Here is a 24,125-nt window from a genome sequence, read left to right as displayed (position 1 = left end):
ATTGTGCACCCAGCTCACTCAGGTGCTTCGCTATATCACATTTGACATTGTCTGTAAGCTGAGATTGTTGAGTTTATTTTTTTTTACAGGGACAGTGCACATTAATCAACGTTTCAGTAAAAGTGCCAGTTTTAGCCAGCCGGCTAATTTTCAACCGTAGTCCCTGTGCAGGTTATTAAAAACAATTACAATACAGACAATCATTCAGCAGTGAGCACATGCAGAGCAACATAGGACAAGCAAGACAGCATACGGACAGAGCAACATAAAACAAAAAACAACAAGACAAAATCCATAAAAGCAACAAAGTGTTTCCACACCTCACAAGCTACAGACAACATGGAAAGCGGCATGGAAAGCTTGAGATCATTTGCACACAAAAAATTATACACTGATGGAAAGACCTGTGTGTTGTCCTTGTTAATGCAGACAGAAAAGAGCTCCAACTTCTTAATCATAGCCTCAATTTTGTCCAGCACATTTAAGATAGTTGCGGAGAGTCCCCGTAATCCTAGATTCAGATCATTCAGGTGAGAAAAAGCATCACCCAGATAGACCAGTTGTGTGAGAAACTCGTCATCATGCAAGCGGTCAGACATGTGAAAATGATGTTCAGTTAACACAACTTTAAGCTTGTCTCTCAATTTAAAAAAAACGTGTCAGTAATTTGCCCCTTGATAACCAGCGCACTTCTGTATGTTGTAGAAGCGTTACATGGTTGCTGCCCATATCATTGCATAATGCAGAAAATATATGAGAGTTCAGGGGCCTTGCTTTAACGAAGTTAACCATTTTTTCACTGTGGTGTCCAAAACGTCTTTCAAGCTGTCAGGCATTCCCTTGGCAGCAAGAGCCTCTCGGTGGATGCTGCAGTGTACCCAAGTGGTGTCAGGAGCAACTGCTTATTAAATGCGCGTTACCACTCCACTATGTCTCCCTGTCATGGCTTTTGTGCCATCAGTACAGATACCAACACATCTTGACCACCAAAGTGAATTTGATGTCACAAAGCTGTCCAGTACTTTAAAAATATCCTCTAATGTTGTCCTGATTTCCAGTGGTTTGCAGAAGAGGATGTCTTCCTTAATTGACCCCCCATAAATGTAATGGACATATACCAGGAGCTGTGCCAGGCCCACCATGTCTGTTGACTCATCCAGCTAGAACGCATATAATTCACTGGCTTGTATGTGAAGCTGTAATTGTTTCAAAACATCTCCTGCCATGTCACTGATGCATTGTGAAACAGTGTTGTTTGATGAAGGCATTGTCTGTATAGTTTTTTGGCCTTTTCCCCCAGCATTGTCCCAGCCATATCCGCGGCAGCAGGAAGAATTAAGTCCTCCACAATCGTATGGGGCTTGCCTGTCCTAGCCACTCGGTAACTCACCATATAAGAAGCTTCTAGCCTCTCCTTATTAATGGCATCTGTTGCTTTTATACATGTATTACTACTCAAAAGTTGTCTGCCTGACCATTCTGCCTGCCCCTGAGTCTGCCTGCCGTCCTGTTCCTTTTCCCCACTACTTTGGATTATCAACCCCTGCCTGCCTTGACCTGTCGTTTGCCTGCCCCTGTTGCTGTAATAAACATTGTTACTTCGACACAGTCTGCATCTAGGTCTTACCTTCAAACCTGATACATATTCCTATGAGCATAGCTTCAACATGTATGTACAATAAGTCCACTCTCTTTGTCTCTCCCTCTCTTTCTTTCCTCACCCCCTTTCCATTGTGTAACAAGCCGTCATATCAGGTTAGTCCACTAGGGACCTTTCGTTGCATTATGTTAGTAATCAATATAACCTATACCGTGTGTGTGTGTGTTTATGTAATCCTGTGTGATTATTTAGTTAGTTAGTAAATAAATAATTAAGCCAATTTGTGTACCGCTGATTCATTACTTAGGCTAGGGTTTGTGCAGATTTACGAGGTCAACGACGTTCAGAATGAGACTGATATGAGGAAATGATTAATTGATGACTGGTATGATATCAATATATTCGGATATATTCTTGAGTTAATTTGGGAAATGGTAACTCATTAAACAAACTTCTCCCATGGTGCCCCAGATTCCTAATGAGTTAATTGTTACATGATTAATTTAATTGGGTAATAATTAAACATAGGAGGTAACTATTTGATGAATAGCAGTCATCACATTAATGGTAGTCATGTCACGACAAAGGACAAAGATAATCCAATATTTTTGGTAAGAAGGAGCAAGCAAGCAGACAATGCCACACTTCCTAAGTGTTTTTTTGACATTTGCAATCCACAATGAATGTCCTTTCCATATATCAATGACCCTTTTGGGGGCCCTAAGCAAGATTTGATCGTCCCGTTACTAATTTGCCATGAGGTGGAGAGAAACCTTTTCAATTTTAAAGCAAATTTCCTGCAATTCAATACATTTTGCATTGACTTATGCCTTGTTTATATGATATCTGTGTGAGAGTGACTAATAAAATCAATGGGGGCCCCATGTAGGTCAGGGCCCCTGGGCACATGCCTTGTGTGCCTGGTCGGCAGTGGTGTGGTGGGGGCATACCCTGTATCAATTATGTAGTACAATAGAGATATCATGCCAAAAATGTATATTCACGTGAGCCGCACGCAAAGCCTAGTTTCAACAGAATAGCATCTGCAGGCAGCAAAAGCAGGCAGCTCTCAACTGGTTGTCGCATGGAGCAGATCGCAGAACAACATCAGTAGCCAGTAGGGTAGGTAGGAAAGCAACCTTGTCTCAGAGCATTTATGTACAGTGCATTCAGAAAATATTCAGACCCCTTCCATTTTTCCACATTTTGTCAAATGTTTTCCTCATTAATCTATACACAATACCCCAAAATGACAAAGCGAAAACAGGTTTAAAGAACATTTTGCTAATTTATTACAAATAAAAAATAGATACCTTATTTACATAAGTATTCAGACACTTTGCTATGAGACTCCAAATTGAGCTCAGGTACATCCTGTTTCCATTGATCATCCTTGAGATGTTTCTACAACTTGATTGGAGTCCACCTGTGGTAAATTCAATTGATTGGACATGATTTGGAAAGGCATACACCTGTCTAATTAAGGTCCCACAAGCCATGAGGTCGAAGGAATTGTCCGTAGAGCTCCGAGACATGTTTGTGTAGAGGCACAGATCTGTGGAAGTGTACCAAAACATTTCTGCAGCATAAAGGTCTCCAAGAACACAATGGCCTCCATCATTCTAAAATGTAAGAAGTTTAGAACCACATAGACTCTTCCTAGAGCTGGACGCCCGGCCAAACTGAGCAATCGGGGGAGAAGGGCCTTGGTCAGAGAGGTGACCAAGAATCCGGTCACTCTGACAGAGTTCCAGTGTTCCACTGTGGAGATGGGAGAACCTTCCAGAAGAACAACCATCTCTGCAGCACTCCACCAATCAGGCCTTTATGGTAGAGTGGCCAGACGGAAGCCACTCCTCAGTAAAAGGCACATGACAGCCCGCTTGGAGTTTGCCAAAAGGCACCTAAAGGACTCTCAGACCATGAGAAACAAGATTCTCTGCTCTGATGAAACCTAGATTGAACACTTTGGCCTGAATGCCAAACATCACGTCTGAAGGAAACCTGGCACCATCCCTACGGTGAAGCATTGTGGTAGCATCATGCTGTGGGGATGTTTTTTTAGCTGAGACTAGTCAGGATCGAGGCAAAGATGAACAGAGCAAAGTACAGAGAGATCCTTGATGAAAACCTGCTCCAGAGCGCACAGACTGGGGCGAAGGTTTACCTTCCAACAGGACAATGACACTAAGCACACAGCCAAGACAACGCAGGAGTGGCTTCGGGACAAGTCTCTGAATGTCCTTGAGTGGCCCAGCCAGAGCCCGGACTTGAACACGATTGAACATCTCTGGAGAGACCTGAAAATAGCTGCGCAGCAATGCTCCCCATCCAACCTGACAGAGCTTGAGAGGATCTGCAGAGAAGAATGGGTGAATCTCCCCAAATACAGATGTGCAAAGCTTGTAGCGTCACACCCAAGAAGACTCGAGGCTGTAATCGCTGCCAAATGTGCTTCAACAAAGTACTGCGCAAAGGGTCTGAATACTTATGTAAATGTGATATTTCCGTTTTTTATTATTATACATCAGCATGTTAAATGTGCAACCAGAGGGAAAACAATTCTAGACCACCTTTACTCCACACACCTTTACTCCGTACAAAGCTCTCCCTCACCCTCCATTGGGAAATCTGACCATATCTCTTTCCTCCTGATTCCTGCTTACAAGCAAAAATTAAAGCAGGAAGCACCAGTGACTCAGTCTATAAAAAAGTGGTCAGATGAAGCAGATGTTAAACTACAAGACTGTTTTGCTAGCACAGACTGGAATATGTTCCGGGATTCTTCAGATGGCATTGAGGAGTACACCACATCAGTCACTGGCTTAATCAATAAGTGCATCGAGGACGTCGTCCCCACAGTGACTGTACGTACATGGATTACAGGCAGCATTCACACTGAGCTAAAGGGTAGAGCTGCCACTTTCAAGGAGCGGGACTTTAACCCGGAAGCTTATAAGAAATCCCGCTATGCCCTTTGACGATCTATCAAACAGGCAAAGCATCAATACAGGACTAATATCGAATCGTACTACACCGGCTCCGACGCTCGTCAGATGTGGCAGGGCTTGCAAACTATTACAGACTACAAAGGGAAGCACAGCCGAGAGCTGCCCAGTGACATGAGCCTACCAGACGAGCTAAATAACTTCTATGCTCGCTTCGAGGCAAGTAACACTGAAACATGCATGAGAGCATCAGCTGTTCCGGATGACTGTGTGATCACGCTCTCTGCAGCCGATGTGAGTAAGACCTTTAAATAGGTCAACATTCACAAGGCCGTTGGTCCAGATGGATTACCAGGACGTGTACTCCGAGCATGTGCTGTCATGACGTTGGCCTGTGGGTAAGGTTTATGACCCCCCCCATAAATACTTTTCTCCCTTCCCCTCTCTTTCTGACCCTACTGAAGGACTTGAATAGCCTGTGTTAAATATAGAGAGTCTGGGAACATCAAACAAATGGGGAAAAGGAACCATATCAAAGACGGCAAGCGGTACCAGAGCGCCAAGTCTAAGTCCAAGAGGCTTCTAAACAGCTTCTACCCCCAAGCCATAAGACTCCTGAACAGCTCATAAAATGGCTACCCAGACTATTTTCATTGCCCCCCCATTGACACATTGACTCTGTACCGGTACCCCCTGTATATAGCCCCGCTATTGTTATTTACTGCTGCTCGTTCATTATTTGTTATTCTTTTCTCTTACTTTTTTAGGGATTTTATTAAAACTGCATTGTTGGTTAAGGGCTTGTAAGTAAGCATTTCACTGTGTGTAGATTGATGAGGAAAAATAACAATTTAATACATTTTAGAATAAGGCTGTAAAGTAACAAAATGTGGAAAAGTCAAGGGGTCGGAATACTTTCTGAATGCACTGTAAATCCGAGACACTCCATTTAGTATGGAAAGGGAAAGGGGGATACCTAGTCAGTTGTACAACTGAATGCCTTCAACTGAAATGTGTCTTCTGCATTTAACCCTCTGAATCAGAGGTGCGGGGGGCTGCCTTAATCGACATCCACGTCGGGGATGTTATGTTTTGTATGTTATGTATTAATTTGTGGATAGCCATCACCCACTTCGTATAATATGTTATGAATTAGAATTCGTATTATATGTTATGCATTTGCAAAACGTACAATGTATTACAAAATTGCAAATTGTACAATATGGTATGAATTTACAAAATGTATCATATGTTAGGAATTCTAGCTAGGTGGCTAATGTTAGCTAGGCTAGGGGTTAGGGTTAAGGTTGGGGTTAAGTTTAGGAGTTAGGTTAAAGGGTTAAGTTTAGGGTTAGCTTTAGGGGAAGGTTTATCTAAAAGGGTTAAGGTTAGGGTAGGGGAGGGTTAACTAAAAAGGTTAAGGTTAGGGTTAAGAGAAGGGTTAGCTAACATGCTAAGTAGTTGCTAAGTAGCTAAAAATTAGTAAGTAGTTGAAAATTGCTAATTACAAAAGTTGTCCTCAATGAGATTCGAACTTGCAACATTTGGGTTGCTAGACGTTCACGTGATACGCGTGATACATTTACAATGTTACGTCTAGTCTATGAGACCAGGTTGGTTGATTGGGTGGACATGTCAGTTCATGCTGCAAGAGCTCTGTTAGGTTGGAGGACGTCCTCTGGAAGCTGTCATAATTACTGTGTATGTCTATGGAAGGGGGTGAGAACCATGAGCCTCCTAGGTTTTGTATTGAAGTCAATGTACCCAGAGGAGGACGGAAACTAGCCTTCCTCCGGGTACACCATTATGCTACCCCTGAGAGTGCTTTGAGGCTACTGTAGACCTTCATTGCAAAACAGTGTGTTTTAATAAATTATTTGTTGGCGTGAATATATTTAGTATAGTTTTATCAAAAAATAATTACTTTTTTATTGTTTCATTATTATTATTATTACTTTTATTCACTGAGGAGGATGGTCCTCCCATTCCTCCACTGATGAGCCTCCACTGGTGTAAATACTTTCTGAAGGCACTGTAGGTATTACAGACTGGGTCAGGGAGAGGTTTAAAATGTCAGTGAAGACATTTGCCAGCTGGTTAGCACATGCTCTGAGTATGTGTCCTGGTAAACTGTCTAAATGTTTAAAGAATAAACTGACATGGAAATGTACAAAATCAGAGGACTTAATTGAAAGACTTTGACTGTATATAAATGTTTTTGCTTCGTCTTTGTTTTGCAGGTTGCCAGGACAGCTACTCGGCCCCTTGCTGCAGAGAAAATATCTCAGATGCAGGCCCTATTCTTCTTGGGAGGTCAGCGTTCTCTGGTACTGGGGGTCCTACTTTGCCTCAATTATTACATGTACATTCCCCGTTGACACTGAAGAACATATTAGCCAGCTGTGAAAGACTTCTCTAGATTTAAATCTAGGCTAGATTGTGAAAGTGCACATCGTAATAGTGACTGGAGTGCTGTCTTGTCTAAGAGCAGAACACAGCAAATTAAAACCAGTTATGTGATAACATTTAATTTTCCTGTTCACAGCATAGCACTTGGAGCTGCTTCCCTATCTCAGGTAGTCACATATCCACTAATGAAGAGCATCACCTACTGGCCACAGCTTGTATTGGGTCTGTCTTTGAAAACATTAATCTGCATTGCTTCAATTGTCACAAATACTAGCATTGCCTTTGCAATAGAGAGTAAAATAAATGAGTAGCCTTGCCTTGTGCGAGCCAGAACGGCTCATAGGAGCAAGAGCGCATTTATAAGTACACCCTCTGGACAGGACGCTAGTCTATCGCAGGGCCTTACCCCCAATCCATTCTCTTAATGCTGAGTGATAGAACTCCCATCTTTACAGTCTTTGGTATGACTCAGTCAGGGATCGAACTCACAACCTTCCAATCACAGGGTGGACACTGACCACAAGGCCACTGAAGACTGACCTTCAATTGGGGAGAACTGCTTGGTTGGTCAGCTGTCATTGGCTCCTGTAACTGGTCGGTGTGCCTACTATTGTATTTCTCAGGAGTGGTGTGGACATCCATTTATGACACCATCTATGCCCATCAGGTATTAGGTGTACACTTGTGCTATGACTGTCATGTTGTGCCTATTTAACATTGCTATTACAAATGTTTGTACTTCCTCAGTTCATGCGGTTTGTTGAAGAATATTCTAGATTGTTCTATGAATGACAACTTTTTATAATGTGTGCATTGCATTCCTTCCTACTGTCACCGGGACAAAGATGACGATATCAGAGTAGGGGTCAAGTCTACAGCATTGAGGTTCCAGGAGCACACCAACCCTTGGCTCAGTGGGTTCATGATGGCCATGATGTTAAGGCTGGTTGTGGCTGGGTTCAACGCAGAACAGACTCTGCCTTACTATGCAACACTGTCCACTGTGGCTATTCACCTCCCATATTAGGTGGGGGTATATTTGATATGCTATGTGCTAACATTTCAGTTTTTGGCCATGGTTATGTTGACATTTTACACAGAACCCTCAACTGAAATCAATCCACAATACCCGTTAGTGACAATGCATCCCAACAATTATTTTCATTTTATGTGACTAATTGTGATGCTTTTGTTTTTAATTGGGTATATTTACACATTGGACATCAACAAATCAGAGGACTGCTGAAAGAAATTTATTTCAATCAGAAACCTTGGACTACTCTCGTTCTTGGGAATAGTCTGTGTAAATGTGTGGAAAGAAAGTAGATACACTTTATTTCCAAGTGTTTGATACCACTCCATTCACTCCATTCCAGCCATTATGATGAGCCGTCCTCCCCTAACCAGCTTCCTGTGAGTAATACACCACCCATTATTTTGTCTTTACTGTATTAGGCGTTGTCTCTCAATAAAGCTCATATTGGGCAATACTTTTTGTGGCTTTAAGATCTCTTGCTTCTAGGAAAATCAAGGTCAAGAACAACCAATCAACCCTATAATTCTAACAGCCCTATAATAATTTATAATAAAATTATTATAAAATCAGTTTGTACAATCTGCTGACCCTCGGCTGGTAGATGCATTCAACAAGGTACAGCGCCTTCAGAAAGTATTCACACCCTTTGAAGCTGAAAAGTCTTGAGTCAGTAAGTATTCAACCCGTTTGTTACGGCAAGCCTAAACAAGTACAGGAGGAAACATTTGCTTAACAAGTCACATATTATGTTGCATGGACTCACTCTGTGTGCAACAATAGTGGTTAACATGATTTTTGAATGACTACCAAATCTCTGTACCTCACACATACAATTATCTATAAGGTCCCTCAGTTAATAAGTTAATTTCAAGCACAGATTCAACCACAAAGACCAAGGAAGTTTTCCAATGCCTTGCAAATAAGGGCATGTATTGGTAGATGGGTGAAAATAAAAAGCAGACACTGAATATCCATTTGAGCATGGTGAAGTTATCATTTACGCTTTGGATGGTATATCTGCAGAGATACAGGTTCCTTTCCTAACTCAGTTGTCGGAGGGGAAGGAAACCGCTCAGGGAATTCACCATGAGCCCAATGATAAAAAAAATATATATATATATATATATTTCACCTTTATTTAACCAGGTAGGCAAGTTGAGAACAAGTTCTCATTTACAATTGCGACCTGGCCAAGATAAAGCAAAGCAGTTCGACACATGCAACAACACAGAGTTACACATGGAGTGAAACAAACATACAGTCAATAATACAGTAGAAAAATAAGTCTATATACAATGTGAGCAAATGAGGTGAAATAAGGGAGGTAAAGGCAAAAAAAGGCCAGGGTGGCAAATTAAATACAATATCGCAAGTAAAACACTGGAATGGTAGATTTGTAGTGGAAGAAAGTGGAAAGTAGAAATATAAATAATGGGGTGCAAAGGAGCAAAATAAATAAATAAATACAGTAGGGTAGTTGTTTGGGCTAAATTATAGATGGGCTATGTACAGGTGCGGTGATCTGTGAGCTGCTCTGACAGCTGGTGCTTAAAGCTGATGATGATTTTAAAACAGTTACAGAGTTTAATGGCTGCGATAGGAGATAACTGAGGATGGATCAACAACATTGTAGTTACTCCACAATACTAACCTAAATAACAAAGTGAAAAGAAGGAAGCCTGTACATAATACAAATATTCCAAAAGATGCATCCTGTTTGCTAAAAAGTAATACTGCAAAAAATGTGGCAAAGAAATTATTTCACTTTTATGTTTGTGGCAAATCACACAACATATCACTGAGTACCACTCTTTATATTTTCAAGCATGGTGTTGGCTGCATAATGCTATGGGTATGCTTGTCATCGGCAAGGACTAAGAAGTTATTTAGGATAAAAAATACACATAATAGAGCTAAGCACAGGTTCTGTGTGTAGATCATTTACAAAAAAATATATTTTAATTACACTTTGTAATATAACAAAACGTGCAAAAAGTCAAGGGGTGTGAATACTTTCAAATAATATTTTATTGGTCACATATAGATGGTTAGCAGATGTTATTGCGAGTGTAGCAAAATGCTGTCACGTCCTGACCAGCAGATGGAGCTATTGTATTAGTTTTGGGGTCAGGACGTGGCAGTTTTGTGTGTGTGAATGTTTGTTGGTGATTGGGACTTCCAATTGAAGGCAGGTGTGTTGAGTTGCCTTTGATTGGAAGTCCTATATAGGTGTGTGTGTTTTTCTTTGGGGTTGTGGGTAGTTGTTTTTGCACTGCGTTTGTAGAGCCTGTAAAATTGTTGCTGTCGTCATCTTTATTGTTTTGTCAGTGAATACTTTACTCTTTTTTTAAAATTAAAACCATGAGTATTCACATTCTCGCTGCGCCTTGGTCCTCTTCTCTCCAGTACGACATTTTCCGTGACGAGTACGACATTTTTTGTGACAGAACTACCCACCACCAAAGGACCAAGCAGCGGACGAACGAGGAGGAAGGATGGACATGGGAGGACACGTTAAGGGAGCTAAGGGAACCCGAGAGGCAGCCCCAATAATTTTTTTGGGGGGGGCACAAGGGCTGTTTGACGGGGCAAGGATGGAGCCCCAGGCCAGCTCCCCGCACTAGCCCTGAGGTGCATGTCTCCAGGCTGGCACATCCAGTACCAGCCCCACACATCAGGCGTCTAGTGCGTCAGCCCAGCCTCGCCAGTCAACAGTCACCAGAGCTGCCCGCCAGTCGAAAGTCGCCAGAGCTGCCCGCCAGTCGTAAGTCGCCAGAGCTGCCCGCCAGTCGTAAGTCGCCAGAGCTGCCCGCCAGTCAAGAGTCGCCAGAGCTGCCCGCCAGTCAAGAGTCGCCAGAGCTGCCCGCCAGTCAAGAGTCGCCAGAGCTGCCCGCCAGTCAAGAGTCGCCAGAGCTGCCCGCCAGTCGTAAGTCACCAGAGCTGCCTGCCAGTCAGGAGCCGCCCGCTAGTCAGGAGCCGCCAGAGCCGCCCGCTAGTCAGGAGATGCCAGAGTGGCCCGTCTGCCCGGAGATGCCAGAGTGGCCCGACTGCCCGGAGCCGCCAGAGTGGCCCGACTGCCCGGAGCTGCCAGAGTGGCCCGACTGCCCGGAGCTGCCAGAGTGGCCCGACTACCCGGAGCTGCCAGAGTGGCCAGACTGCCCTCCGGCCCAGCCAGAGTGGCCCGACTGCCCTCCGGCCCAGCCCGAGGGGCCCGACTGCCCTCCGGCCCAGCCCGAGTGGCCCTCCTGTCCTCCAGCCCAGCTCGAGTGGCCCTCCTGCCCTCCGGCCCAGCCCGAGTGGCCCTCCTGTCCTCCGGCCCAGCTCGAGTGGCCCTCCTGCCCTCCGGCCCTGCCCGAGTGGCCCTCCTGTCCTCCGGCCCAGCCCGAGTGGCCCTCCTGTCCTCCGGCCCAGCCCGAGGGGCCCTCCTGTCCTCCGGCCCAGCCCGAGTGGCCCTCCAGCCCTCCGGCCCAGCCCGAGTGGCCCTCCTGCCCTCCGGCCCAGCCCGAGTGGCCCTCCTGCCCTCCGGCCCAGCCCGAGTGGCCCTCCTGTCCTCCGGCCCAGCCCGAGTGGCCCGACTGCCCTCCGGCCCAGCCCGAGGGGCCCGACTGCCCTCCGGCCCAGCCCGAGGGGCCCTCCTGTCCTCCGGCCCAGCCCGAGTGGCCCTCCTGTCCTCCGGCCCAGCCCGAGTGGCCCTCCTGTCCTCCGGCCCAGCCCGAGTGGTCCGTCTGCCAGGGTCAGCCCGAGTGGCCCGTCTGCCCGGCACAGCTAGCGGCGCCACCGAGTGGGCGACGCCGAAGGTGGAGCGAGGTCCACGTCCTGCACCTGAGCCACCTCCAGGATAGGTGGGTTGGGGAGGGAGGGTGTAGCACAGTGCCGTCGTTGACGGCAGCCACCCTCCCTTCCCTCCCTTATTGTTTAGGGGTTATTGGTTAATGGGTTTTGTTGGGGATTTTTTGTTGTTGGTGTTTTCTGTTGGTAGGTGCATTCCGGGGGCTGCACCCTTGGGGGGGGGTACTGTCACGTCCTGACCAGCAGATGGAGCTATTGTATTAGTTTTGGGGTCAGGACGTGGCAGTTTTGTGTGTGTGAATGTTTGTTGGTGATTGGGACTTCCAATTGAAGGCAGGTGTGTTGAGTTGCCTTTGATTGGAAGTCCTATATAGGTGTGTGTGTTTTTCTTTGGGGTTGTGGGTAGTTGTTTTTGCACTGCGTTTGTAGAGCCTGTAAAATTGTTGCTGTCGTCATCTTTATTGTTTTGTCAGTGAATACTTTACTCTTTTTTTAAAATTAAAACCATGAGTATTCACATTCTCGCTGCGCCTTGGTCCTCTTCTCTCCAGTACGACATTTTCCGTGACGAGTACGACATTTTTTGTAACAGAACTACCCACCACCAAAGGACCAAGCAGCGGACGAACGAGGAGGAAGGATGGACATGGGAGGACACGTTAAGGGAGCTAAGGGAACCCGAGAGGCAGCCCCAATAAAAATTTTTTGGGGGCACAAGGGCTGTTTGACGGGGCAAGGATGGAGCCCCAGGCCAGCTCCCCGCACTAGCCCTGAGGTGCATGTCTCCAGGCTGGCACATCCAGTACCAGCCCCACACATCAGGCGTCTAGTGCGTCAGCCCAGCCTCCTCGCCAGTCAACAGTCACCAGAGCTGCCCGCCAGTCGAAAGTCGCCAGAGCTGCCCGCCAGTCGTAAGTCGCCAGAGCTGCCCGCCAGTCATAAGTCGCCAGAGCTGCCCGCCAGTCAAGAGTCGCCAGAGCTGCCCGCCAGTCAAGAGTCGCCAGAGCTGCCCGCCAGTCGTAAGTCACCAGAGCTGCCTGCCAGTCAGGAGCCGCCAGAGCCGCCCGCTAGTCAGGAGCCGCCAGAGCCGCCCGCTAGTCAGGAGATGCCAGAGTGGCCCGTCTGCCCGGAGATGCCAGAGTGGCCCGACTGCCCGGAGCCGCCAGAGTGGCCCGACTGCCCGGAGCTGCCAGAGTGGCCCGACTGCCCGGAGCTGCCAGAGTGGCCCGACTGCCCGGAGCTGCCAGAGTGGACCCCTCCGGCCCAGACGTGCCAGAGTGGCCCGACTGCCCGGAGCTGCCAGAGTGGCCCGACTGCCCGGAGCTGCCAGAGTGGCCAGACTGCCCTCCGGCCCAGCCAGAGTGGCCCGACTGCCCTCCGGCCCAGCCCGAGGGGCCCGACTGCCCTCCGGCCCAGCCCGAGTGGCCCGACTGCCCTCCGGCCCAGCCCGAGTGGCCCGACTGCCCTCCGGCCCAGCCCGAGTGGCCCGACTGCCCTCCGGCCCAGCCCGAGTGGCCCGACTGCCCTCCGGCCCAGCCCGAGTGGCCCTCCTGCCCTCCCGAGTGGCCCCTCTGTCCCGGCCCAGCCCGAGTGGCCCTCCTGCCCAGCGGGGTCTGTCCTCCGGCCCAGCCCGATTGGCCCTCCTGTCCTCCGGCCCTGCCCGAGTGGCCCTCCTGTCCTCCGGCCCTGCCCGAGTGGCCCTCCTGTCCTCCGGCCCAGCCCGAGGGGCCCTCCTGTCCTCCGGCCCAGCCCGAGTGGCCCGACTGCCCTCCGGCCCAGCCCGAGTGGCCCGACTGCCCTCCGGCCCAGCCCGAGTGGCCCGACTGCCCCTCGGCCCAGCCCGAGTGGCCCGACTGCCCTCCGGCCCAGCCCGAGTGGCCCGCCTGCCCTCCGGCCCAGCCCGAGTGGCCCGACTGCCCTCCGGCCCAGCCCGAGTGGCCCTCCTGTCCTCCGGCCCAGCCCGAGTGGCCCTCCTGTCCTCCGGCCCAGCCCGAGGGGCCCTCCTGTCCTCCGGCCCAGCCCGAGTGGCCCTCCTGTCCTCCGGCCCAGGCCGAGGGCCCTCCTGTCCTCCGGCCCAGCCCGAGGGGCCCTCCTGTCCTCCGGCCCAGCCCGAGTGGTCCGTCTGCCAGGGTCAGCCCGAGTGGCCCGTCTGCCCGGCACAGCTAGCGGCGCCACCGAAGTGGGCGACGCCGAAGGTGGAGCGAGGTCCACGTCCTGCACCTGAGCCACCTCCAGGATAGGTGGGTTGGGGAGGGAGGGTGTAGCACAGTGCCGTCGTTGACGGCAGCCACCCTCCCTTCCCTCCCTTATTGTTTAGGGGTTATTGGTTAATGGGTTTTGTTGGGGATTTTTTGTTGTTGGTGTTTTCTGTTGGTAGGTGCATTCCGGGGGCTGCACCCTTGGGGGGGTACTGTCACGTCCTGACCAGCAGATGGAGCTATTGTATTCGTTTTGGGGTCAGGACGTGGCAGTTTTGTGTGTGTGAATGTTTGTTGGTGATTGGGACTTCCAATTGAAGGCAGGTGTGTTGAGTTGCCTTTGATTGGAAGTCCTATATAGGTGTGTGTGTTTTTCTTTGGGGTTATGGGTAGTTGTTTTTGCACTGCGTTTGTAGAGCCTGTAAAACTGTTGCTGTCGTCATCTTTATTGTTTTGTCAGTGAATACTTTACTCTTTAAAAAAAAAATTCAACCATCAGTATTCACATTCTCGCTGCGCCTTGGTCCTCTTCTCTCCAGTACGACATTTTCCGTGACGAGTATGACATTTTTTGTGACAAATGCTTGTGCTTCTAGTTCCGACACTGTAGCAATATCTAACAAGTAATATCTAACAATTCCACAACAAATACCTAATACAATCAAATAAAGGAACAATAATATATAAAGGAACAATAATATATAAATATATGGATGAGCAATGTCAGAGCGGAATAGGCTAAGATGCAATAGATAGTATAGATTACAGTATGTACATATGAGATGAGTAATGCAAGATATGTAAACATTATTAAAGTGACATTATTAAAGTATGATCTGAAGTATGATAACAACTGCTCCAAAATAATCAAATGTTTGCACTCTGCCAGAGCACAACACCTTCCCTTCAGTCCTAAAAACAAAGAAGCATTAGCACTGTTGAGCAAAAGTGGTGTGCTTTTAACATCAAGGACTACGAATAACATCAATCAAATAATTTTACAGCAACATTTTTAAACCCAGATGTTAGGATTATTCTTGATCTTGTCATAAACTGAAGATGAATAGAACATTAAGAAGAGGAAAAACACCAGTGTATGACCCAACATCCCAGTGTATGACCCAACATTCTCAAAGAGGAAGTACTTCGAAGCTCGACTGCAATAACAACACACGCCATGACCATCTGAGTACTTACCCAACCCAGATAGGTGCACACCAATATCCTCCTAGTAGATGTGAGCTTTGACTTTAAGTACTTGTACAGTGTCTTCGGAAAGTATTCAGACCCCTTGACTTTCCACATTTTGTTGGGTTACAGCCTTATTCTAAAATTGATTAAATAGTTTTCCCCCTCATCAATCTACACACAATACCCCATAATGACAAAGCAAAATCAGATTCTGATTTTTTAGCTAATTTATCAAAAATAAACTGAAATATCACAATTACATAAGTATTCAGACCATTTACTTAGTACTTTGTTGAAGCACCTTTGGCAGCGATTACAGCGTTGAGTCTTCTTGGGTATGATGCTACAAGCTTGGCACAACTGTATTTGGGGAGTTTCTCCCATTCCTCTCTGCAGATCCTCTCAAGTTCTGTCAGGTTGGATGGGGAGCTTTGCTGTACAGCTATTTCAGATCTCTCCAGAGATGGTCGATCGTGTTCAAGTCCGGGCTCTGGCTGGGCCACTCAAGGACATTCAGAGACTTGTCTCGAAGCCACTCCTACGTTGTCTTGGCTGTATGCTTACGGTCGTTGTCCTGTTGGAAAGTGAACCTTCGCCCCAGTCTGAGGTCCTGAGCGCTCTGGAGCAGGTTTTCATCTAGGATCTCTCTGTACTTTGCTCCGTTCATCTTTGCCTTGATCCTGACTAGTCTCCCAGTCCCTGCCACTGAAAACATCCCCACAGCATGATGCTGCTACTACCATGCTTCACCGTAGGGATGGTGCCAGGTTTCCTCCAGACATGGCGCTTGGCATTCAGGCCAAAGAGTTCAATCTTGGTTTCATCAGACCAGAGAATCTTGTTTCTCATGGTCTGAGAGTCTTTAGAGTCTCATGTGACTTTTACTGAGGAGTGGATTGCGTCTGGTCACTCTACCATAAAGGCCTGATTGGTGGAGTGCTGCAGAGATGGTTGTCCTTCTGGAAGTTTCTCCTATCTCCACAGAGAAACTAGAGCTCTGTCAGAGTGACCATCGGGTTCTTGGTCACCTCCCTGACCAAGACCCTTCTCCTCCGATTGCTCAGTTTGGCCGGGGCGACCAGCTCTAGGAAATGTCTTGGTGGTTCCAAACTTCTTCCATTTAAGAATGATGGAGGCCACTCTGTTCTTGGGACCTTCAATGCTGCAGAAATGTGTTGGTAGCCTTCCCCAGATCTGTGCCTCAACACAATCCTGTCTCTGCAATCTACGGTCAATTCCTTTGACCTCATGGCTTGGTTTGTGACATGCACTGTCAACTGTGGGACATTATTTAGACAGGCGTGTGACTTTCCAAATCATGTCCAATCAATTGAATTTACCACAGGTGGACTCCAATCATATTGTAGAAACATGTCAAGGATGATCAATGGAAACAGGATGCACCTGAGCTCAATTTCGAGTCTCATAGCAAAGGGTCTGAATACTTATGTAAATAAGGTATTTCTGTTTTTATTTTTAATAAATGTGAAAACATTTCTAACAACTTGTTTTTGCTTTGTTATTATGGGGTATTGTGTGTAGATTGCTAAGGATTTTTTATTTTTTTAATCCATTTTAGAATAATGCTGTAACGTACACAAAATATAGAAAAAGTCAAGGGGTCTGAATACTTTCCAAAGGCACTGTATAACTGGTAGTCTGCTCTCGCAGCTTCAGTCCAGACAAGAATCCCCACAAACTGATCGATATGTAAGCCATGCCACCAGGTTGAAAACCCAAACGTCATTACCAGCAGAGCAGTTTTTCTTCTTTGGAAAACCAGCCTACGTAGCAATGTGGCTGTCGTACCATTCCACCGACAGGCAAATTCAGACACCTGGAAGGACATCTCTGTGGTCCAGAGATCTCCATCAGACAGGCCGCTCCAGTTTGTGCCGTCCTCCCTGGCCATCCCCATGAACCCAAGCCCAGCAGCATTATTCAGACTGATCCTCCAGTGGGAGTAATATCTGATCCTCAATACCACAGCACCTTAAATTAAATTTTGGGGGAAAAAGCCAGCTCGGCTCCTTCACTCATTGAATCAGATGGCTCATTCATCACAAAGCCCACTGATATTGCAAACTACTTTAATGACTTTTACATTGGCAAGATAAGCAAACTTATGGATGACATGCCAGCAACAAACGCTGACACTACACATCCAAGTTTATTGAACCAAATTATGAAAGACAAGAATTGTACTTTTGAATTCTGTAAAGTCAGTGTGGAGGAGGTGAAACAATTATTGTTGTCTATCAACAATGACAAGCCACCGGGGTCTGACAATCTGGATGGAAAATAACTGAGGATAATAGCAGACGATATTGCCACATCTTCAATTTAAGCCTACTAGAAAGTGTGTGCCCTCAGGCCTGGAGGGAAGCTAAAGTCATTCCGCAACCTAAGAATAGTAAAGCCCCCTTTACTGGCTCAAATAGCTGACCAATCAGCATGTTATCAACCCTTAGTAAACTTCTGACAAAAATTGTGTTTGACCAGATACAATGCTATTTCAGAGTAAACAAATTGACAACAGAATTTCAGCATGCTTATAGGGAAGGACACTCAACAAGCACAGCACTTACAAAAATGACTGATGATTGGCTGAGAGAAATTGATGATAAAATGATTGTGGGGGCTGTCTTGTTAGACTTCAATGCAGCTTTTGACATTATCGATCATAGTCTGCTGCTGGAAAAACGTATGTGTTATGGCTTTACACCCCCTGCTATAATGTGGATAAAGAGTTACTTGTCTAACAGAACACAGAGGATGTTCTTTAATGGAAGCCTCTCAAATATAATCCAGTTAGAATCAGGAAATCCCCAGGGTAGCTGTTTAGGCCCCTTGCTTTTTTCAATTTTTACTAACTGACTTTGAGTAAAGCCAGAGTGTCTATGTATGCGGATGACTCAACACTATACACATCAGCTACTACAGAGACTGAAATGACTGCAACACTCAACAAAGAGCTGCAGTTAGTTTCAGAGTGGGTGGCAAGAAATAAGTTAGCCCTAAATATTTCTAAAACTAAAAGCATTTTATTTGGAACAAAACACTCACTACACCCTAAATCTTAACTAAATCTTGTAATAAATAATTTGGAAATTGAGAAAGTTGAGATTACTAAACTGCTTGGAGTAACCCTGGATTTTAAACTGTCATGGTCAAAACATATTGATGCAGTAGTAGCTAAGATGGGGAGAAGTCTGTCTATAATAAAGCGATGCTCTGCCTTCTTAATAACTACACTATCAACAAGGCAGGTCCTACAGGCCCTAATTTTGTCGCACCTTGACTACTGTTCAGTCGTGTGGTCAGGTGCCACAAAAAAGGACTTAGAAAAATTGCAATTGGCTCAGAACAGGGCAGCACAGCTGGTCCTTGGATGTACACAGAGAGCTAATATTAATAATATGCATGTCAATCTCTCCTGGCTAAAAGTGGAGGAGAGATTGACTTCATCACTACTTTTATTTATGAGAGGTATTGACATGTTGAATGCACCGAGCTGTCTGTCTAAACTACTGGCACACAGCTCGGACACCCATGCATACCCCACAAGACATGCTACAAGAGGTCTCTTCACAGTCCCCAAGTCCAGAACAGACTACAGGAGGCATGCAGTACTACATAGAGCCATGACTACATGGAACTCTATTCCACATCAAGTAACACACACACTATACATACACATGGATTTAGTACTGTACATATGTGGTAATGGTGGAGTAGGGGCCTGAGGGCACACAGTGTGTTGTGAAATCTGTGAATGTATTGTAATGTTTTTAAAATTGTATAAACTGCCTTAATTTTGCTGTACCCCAGGAAGAGTAGCTGCTGCTTTGTCAGCAGCTAATGGGGATCCATAATAAATACAAATACAAAATACAGCAAGGCCAGATATCCATAGGACATCAGTGAGGACATTTTTGGAGTTGGAGACAGACAAACTGGAGGCATTGTCTCTCAGGAGACGAGTGAGATAGTTCCTATCCCAGTCCAGATATAACACCTGAAAGACCTTGTAGGAGATAACGCCCAGAGGCTGGGGAGGAGGGCTGATGGCTATCTGCTCTACAAAATATACAAATTGGTCAAATGAGGACAGGGGCCGCCGAGCAAGGCAGTGAAGTTGAGGGCATAGCTGATAAGTGGTAGAAAGACCCGGCCCCAGCATTGTGACTGAGTCATTAATGTCACTCTGCCTGTAAGTCCTGTAGGTCCACTGACACGGAGGTTACTCACTGGGTGAGCAGCATCAAGAAAGACACTGATAGGAGAAGCCTGACTGAAAATCTAAGTAAAGCAGTTTGAGATAAAGTTTCCACATGTACAGTGCCTTGCAAAAGTATTCATCCCCCTTGGCGTTTTTCCTATTTTGTTGCATTACAATCTGTAATTTAAATGGATTTTTATTTGACTTTCATGTAATGGACATACACAAAATAGTCTAAATTGCTGAAGTGAAATGAAAAAAAAAAAAAGTTATTAAAAAAAATTTAAAAAGAAATTCTAAACGGAAAAGTGGTGCGTGCATATGGATTCACCCACTTTGCTATGAAGCCCTAAATAAGATCTGGTGCAACCAATTACCTTCAGAAGTATCATAATTAGTTAAATAAAGTCTATCTATGTGCAATCAAATCAAATCAAAGTTTATTTGTCACGTGCGCCGAATACAACAGGTATCACCTTACAGTGAAATGCTTACTTACAGGCTGTAACCAATAGCGCAAAAAAGGTGTTAGGTGAACAATAGGTAAATAAAGAAATAAAACAACAGTAAAAAGACAGGCAATATACAGTAGCGAGGCTATAAAAGTAGCGAGGCTACATACAGACACCGGTTAGTCAGGCTGATTGAGGTAGTATGTACATGTAGATATGGTTAAATTGACTTTGCATATATGATGAACAGAGAGTAGCAGTAGTGTAAAAGTGGGGTTGGCGGGTGGTGGCACACAATGCAGATAGCCCGGTTAGCCAATGTGCGGGAGCACTGGTTGGTCGGCACAATTGAGATAGTATGTACATGAATTTATAGTTAAAGTGACTATGCATATATGACTTGGCACTCCGGTAGTGCGGAAGTAGAGAGAACAGTCTATGACTGGGGTGGCTGGGGTCTTTGACAATTTTTAGGTCCTTCCTATGGCACCGGCATGGTTTATAGCTCCTGGATGGCAGGCAGCTTAGCCCCAGTGATGTACTGGGCCGTACGCACTACCCTCTGTCGTGCCTTGCGGTCAGAGGCCGAGCAATTGCCGTACCAGGCAGTGATGCAACCAGTCAGGATGCTCTCGATGTTGCAGCTGTAGAATCTTTTGAGGATCTCAGGACCCATGCCAAATCTTTTTAGTTTCCTGAGGGGGAATAGGCTTTGTCGTGCCCTCTTCACGACTGTCTTGGTGTGTTTGGACCATTCTAGTTTGTTGTTGATCTGGACACCAAGGGACTTGAAGCTCTCAACCTGCTCCACTACAGCCCCGTCGATGAGAATGGGGGCATGCTCGGTCCTCCTTTTCCTGTAGTCCACAATCATCTCCTTAGTCTTAGTTACGTTGAGGGATAGGTTGTTATTCTGGCACCACCCGGCCAGGTCTCTGACCTCCTCCCTATAGGCTGTCTCGTCGTTGTCGGTGATTAGGCCTACAACTGTTGTGTCGTCTGCAAACTTAATAATGATGGTGTTGGAGTCGTGTCTGGCCATGCAGTTGTGGGTGAACAGGGAGTACAAGAGGGGACTGAGCATGCACCCCTGTGGAGCTCCAGTGTTGAGGATCAGCGTGGCAGATGTGTTGCTACTTACCCTCACCACCTGGGGGGGGCGTCAGGAAGTCCAGGATCCAGTTGCAGAGGGAGGTGTTTCGTCCCAGGATCCTTACTCACGTCGGCTACGGAGAGCGTGATCACACAGTCGTCCGGAACAGCTGATGCTCTCATGCATGCATCAGTGTTGCTTGCCTCGAAGCAAGCATGGACGTGATTTAGCTCGTCAGGTAGTGACTGGGCAACTTGAGGCTGTGCTTCCCTTTGTAGTAGTCTGTAATAGTTTGCAATCCCTGCCACATAAGACGAGCGTCGGAGCCAGTGTAGTATGATTCAATCTGATCTGTCACATGATCTAAGTATATATATATATATATATATATATATATATATATACCTGTTCTGAAAGGCCCCAGAGTCTGCAACACCACTAAGCAAGGGGCACAACCAAGCAAGCTGCACCATGAAGACCAAGGAGCTCTCCAAACAGGTCAGGGACAAAGTTGTGGAGAAGTACAGATCAAGGTTGGGTTATAAGAAAATATCTGAAACTGAACATCCCACAGAGCACCATTAAATTCATTATTAAAAAATTGTAAGAATATGGCACCACAAACCAAACCTGCCAAGAGAGAACCGCCCACCAAAACTCACGGACCAGGCAAGGAGGACATTAATCAGAGGCAACAAAGAGACCAAAGATAACCCTGAAGGAGCTGCAAAGCTCCACAGCAGAGATTGGAGTATCTGTCCATAGGACCACTTTAATCTGTACACTCCACAGAGCTGGGCGTTACAGAAGAGTGGCCAGAAAAAAAGCCATTGCTTCGAGAGAAAAAAATCTGCAAACACATTTTGGTGTTCGCCAAGAGGCATGTGGGATACTACCCAAACATATGGAAGAAGGTACTCTGGTCAGATGAGACAAAAATGTAGCTTTTTGGCCATCAAGGAAAACGCTGTCTGCCGCAAACCCAACACCTCTCATCACCCCCAGAACATCCTCCCCACAGTGAAGCATGGTGGTGGCAGCATCGTGTTGTGGGGATGTTTTTCATTGGCAGGGACTGGAAAATGGGTCAGAATTGAAGGAATGATGGATGCCGCTAAATACAGGTAAATTCTTGAGGGAAACCTGCTTCAATCTTCCAGAGATTTGAGACTGGGACGGAGGTTCACCTTCCAGCAGGACAATGACCCTAAGCATACTGCTAAAGTAACACTCGAGTGGTTTAAGGGGAAACATTTAAATGTCTTGGAATGGCCTAGTCAAAACCCAGACCTCAATCCAATTGAGAATCTGTGGTATGACTTAAAGATGGCTGTACACCAGCGGAACCCATCCAACTTGAAGAAGCTGGAGCAGTTTTGCCTTGAAGAATGGGCAAAAATCCCAGTGGCTAGATGTGCCAAGCTTATAGAGACATACCCCAAGAGACTTGCAGCTGTAATTGCTGCAAAAGGTGGATCTACAAAGTATTGACTTTGGGGGGGTGAATAGTTATGCACGCTCAAGTTTTCAGTTTTTTTGTCTTATTTCGTGTTTGTTCACAACAACAAAAAATATTTTCCATCTTCAAAGTGGTAGGCATGTTGTGTAAATCAAATGACACAAACCCCACAAAAATCAATTTTAATTCCAGGTTGTAAGGCAACAAAATAGGAAAAATGCCAAGGGGGGTGAATACTTTTGAGGGACCATATATATGGTTTCTTGGGTTGACTGTCTCTTGATGGACATTCTACCTGTGTCTGGCATGAAAATAATTCTCATTGTTTACTGATAAGCAAGCAGTATATTTGAGCCAAGGGCACCTGAGTGACACAGTGGTCTAAGGCACTGCATCTCAGTGCAAGAGGTGTCACTACAGTCCTTGGTTCAAATCCAGGCTGTATCAGGCCAGCATCCCGGAGTTGCCTCTTCACTGTTGACATTGAGACTGGTGTTTTGCAGGTACTATTTAATGAAGCTGCTAGTTGAGGACTTGTGAGGAATCTGTTTCTCAAACTAGACATTCTAATGTACTTGTCCTCTTGCTCAGTTGTGCACCGGGGCCTCCCACTCCTCTTTCTATTCTGGTTAGAGACAGTTTGCGCTGTTTTGTGAAGGGAGTAGTACACAACTTTGTACGAGATCTTCAGTTTCTTGGCAATTTCTCGCATGGAATAGCCTTAATTTCTCAGAACAAGAATAGACTGACAAGTTTCAGGAGAAAGTTCTTTGTTTTTGGCCATTTTGAGCCTATAATCAAACCCACAAATGCTGATGCTCCAGATACTCGACTAGTCTAAAGAAGCCCAGTTTTATTGCTTCTTTAAATCAGAACAACAGTTTTCAGCTGTGCTAACATAATTGCAAAAGGGTTTTCTAATGATCAATTAGCCTTTTAAAATGATAAACTTGGATTAGCTAACACAACGTGCCATTGGAACACAGGAGTGATGGTTGCTGATAATGGGCCTCTGTACGCCTATGTCGACATACCATAAAAAATCTGCCGTTTCCAGCTACAAGTCATTTACAACATTAACAATGTCTCCACTGTATTTCTGATCAATTTGATGTTATTTTAATGGACAAAATAATTAGCTTTTCTTTCAAAAACAAAGACATTTCTAAGTGACCCCAAACTTTTAAACGGTACTGTATATTTTAGGCTATTTATATCGAAGATTGGTATAAACCTGTATAAACTGTATGTATAATTATATGATCATATTTTAAGCTGACTATAATTCCCTTACATAATTTCGGATACATCACATGCCATACTTTTATTTTCCTGCATAAGTACAAGCAGGGAATGCATCCCCTATGGCTCTAATGCCATTGATTCCAATTAGACTGGTTTTGGATTTCTCCCTGACAAAGATTTTCACCCATTCGGGATAATATAACCCCTCTAGTAATTGAATAGGATCTCTATGGTGCAAGCAGCCTCCATTCTCAGTTAATCTGTGCTCAAAGTATTTTATAATTGTTTAATTTAGAAACATTATTGCAAAGATGTCAACAATACTGAATATGGTCCAGATTGCTAAAAAGGCAGTAAGAGGCTTGGCTTCAACAACATTCGATGTTACCTTTCTTACCCCTTCACAATTTCTGTCATGGCAGGCACTATCCATCAGGCAAGATAGTTCCATCATTATATTGCTTTCAACAAATATTAAAAATA

At 45.7% G+C, this 24,125-nt stretch overlaps 1 pseudogene; it reads left to right on the top strand.

The window, feature by feature from the left end:
* The first annotated feature begins 581 nt into the window (after positions 1 to 581).
* LOC106585302 (4-hydroxybenzoate polyprenyltransferase, mitochondrial-like) lies at positions 582 to 8,308 on the top strand (annotated as a pseudogene).
* The last annotated feature ends 15,817 nt before the right edge of the window (positions 8,309 to 24,125 follow it).

This window comes from Salmo salar, chromosome ssa24, assembly GCF_905237065.1.
Source record: "Salmo salar chromosome ssa24, Ssal_v3.1, whole genome shotgun sequence".
In the NCBI taxonomy this organism is placed as follows: domain Eukaryota; kingdom Metazoa; phylum Chordata; class Actinopteri; order Salmoniformes; family Salmonidae; genus Salmo; species Salmo salar.
Note: the sequence above shows the minus strand (reverse complement) of the source record. Positions and strands in the feature narration are given on the sequence as shown.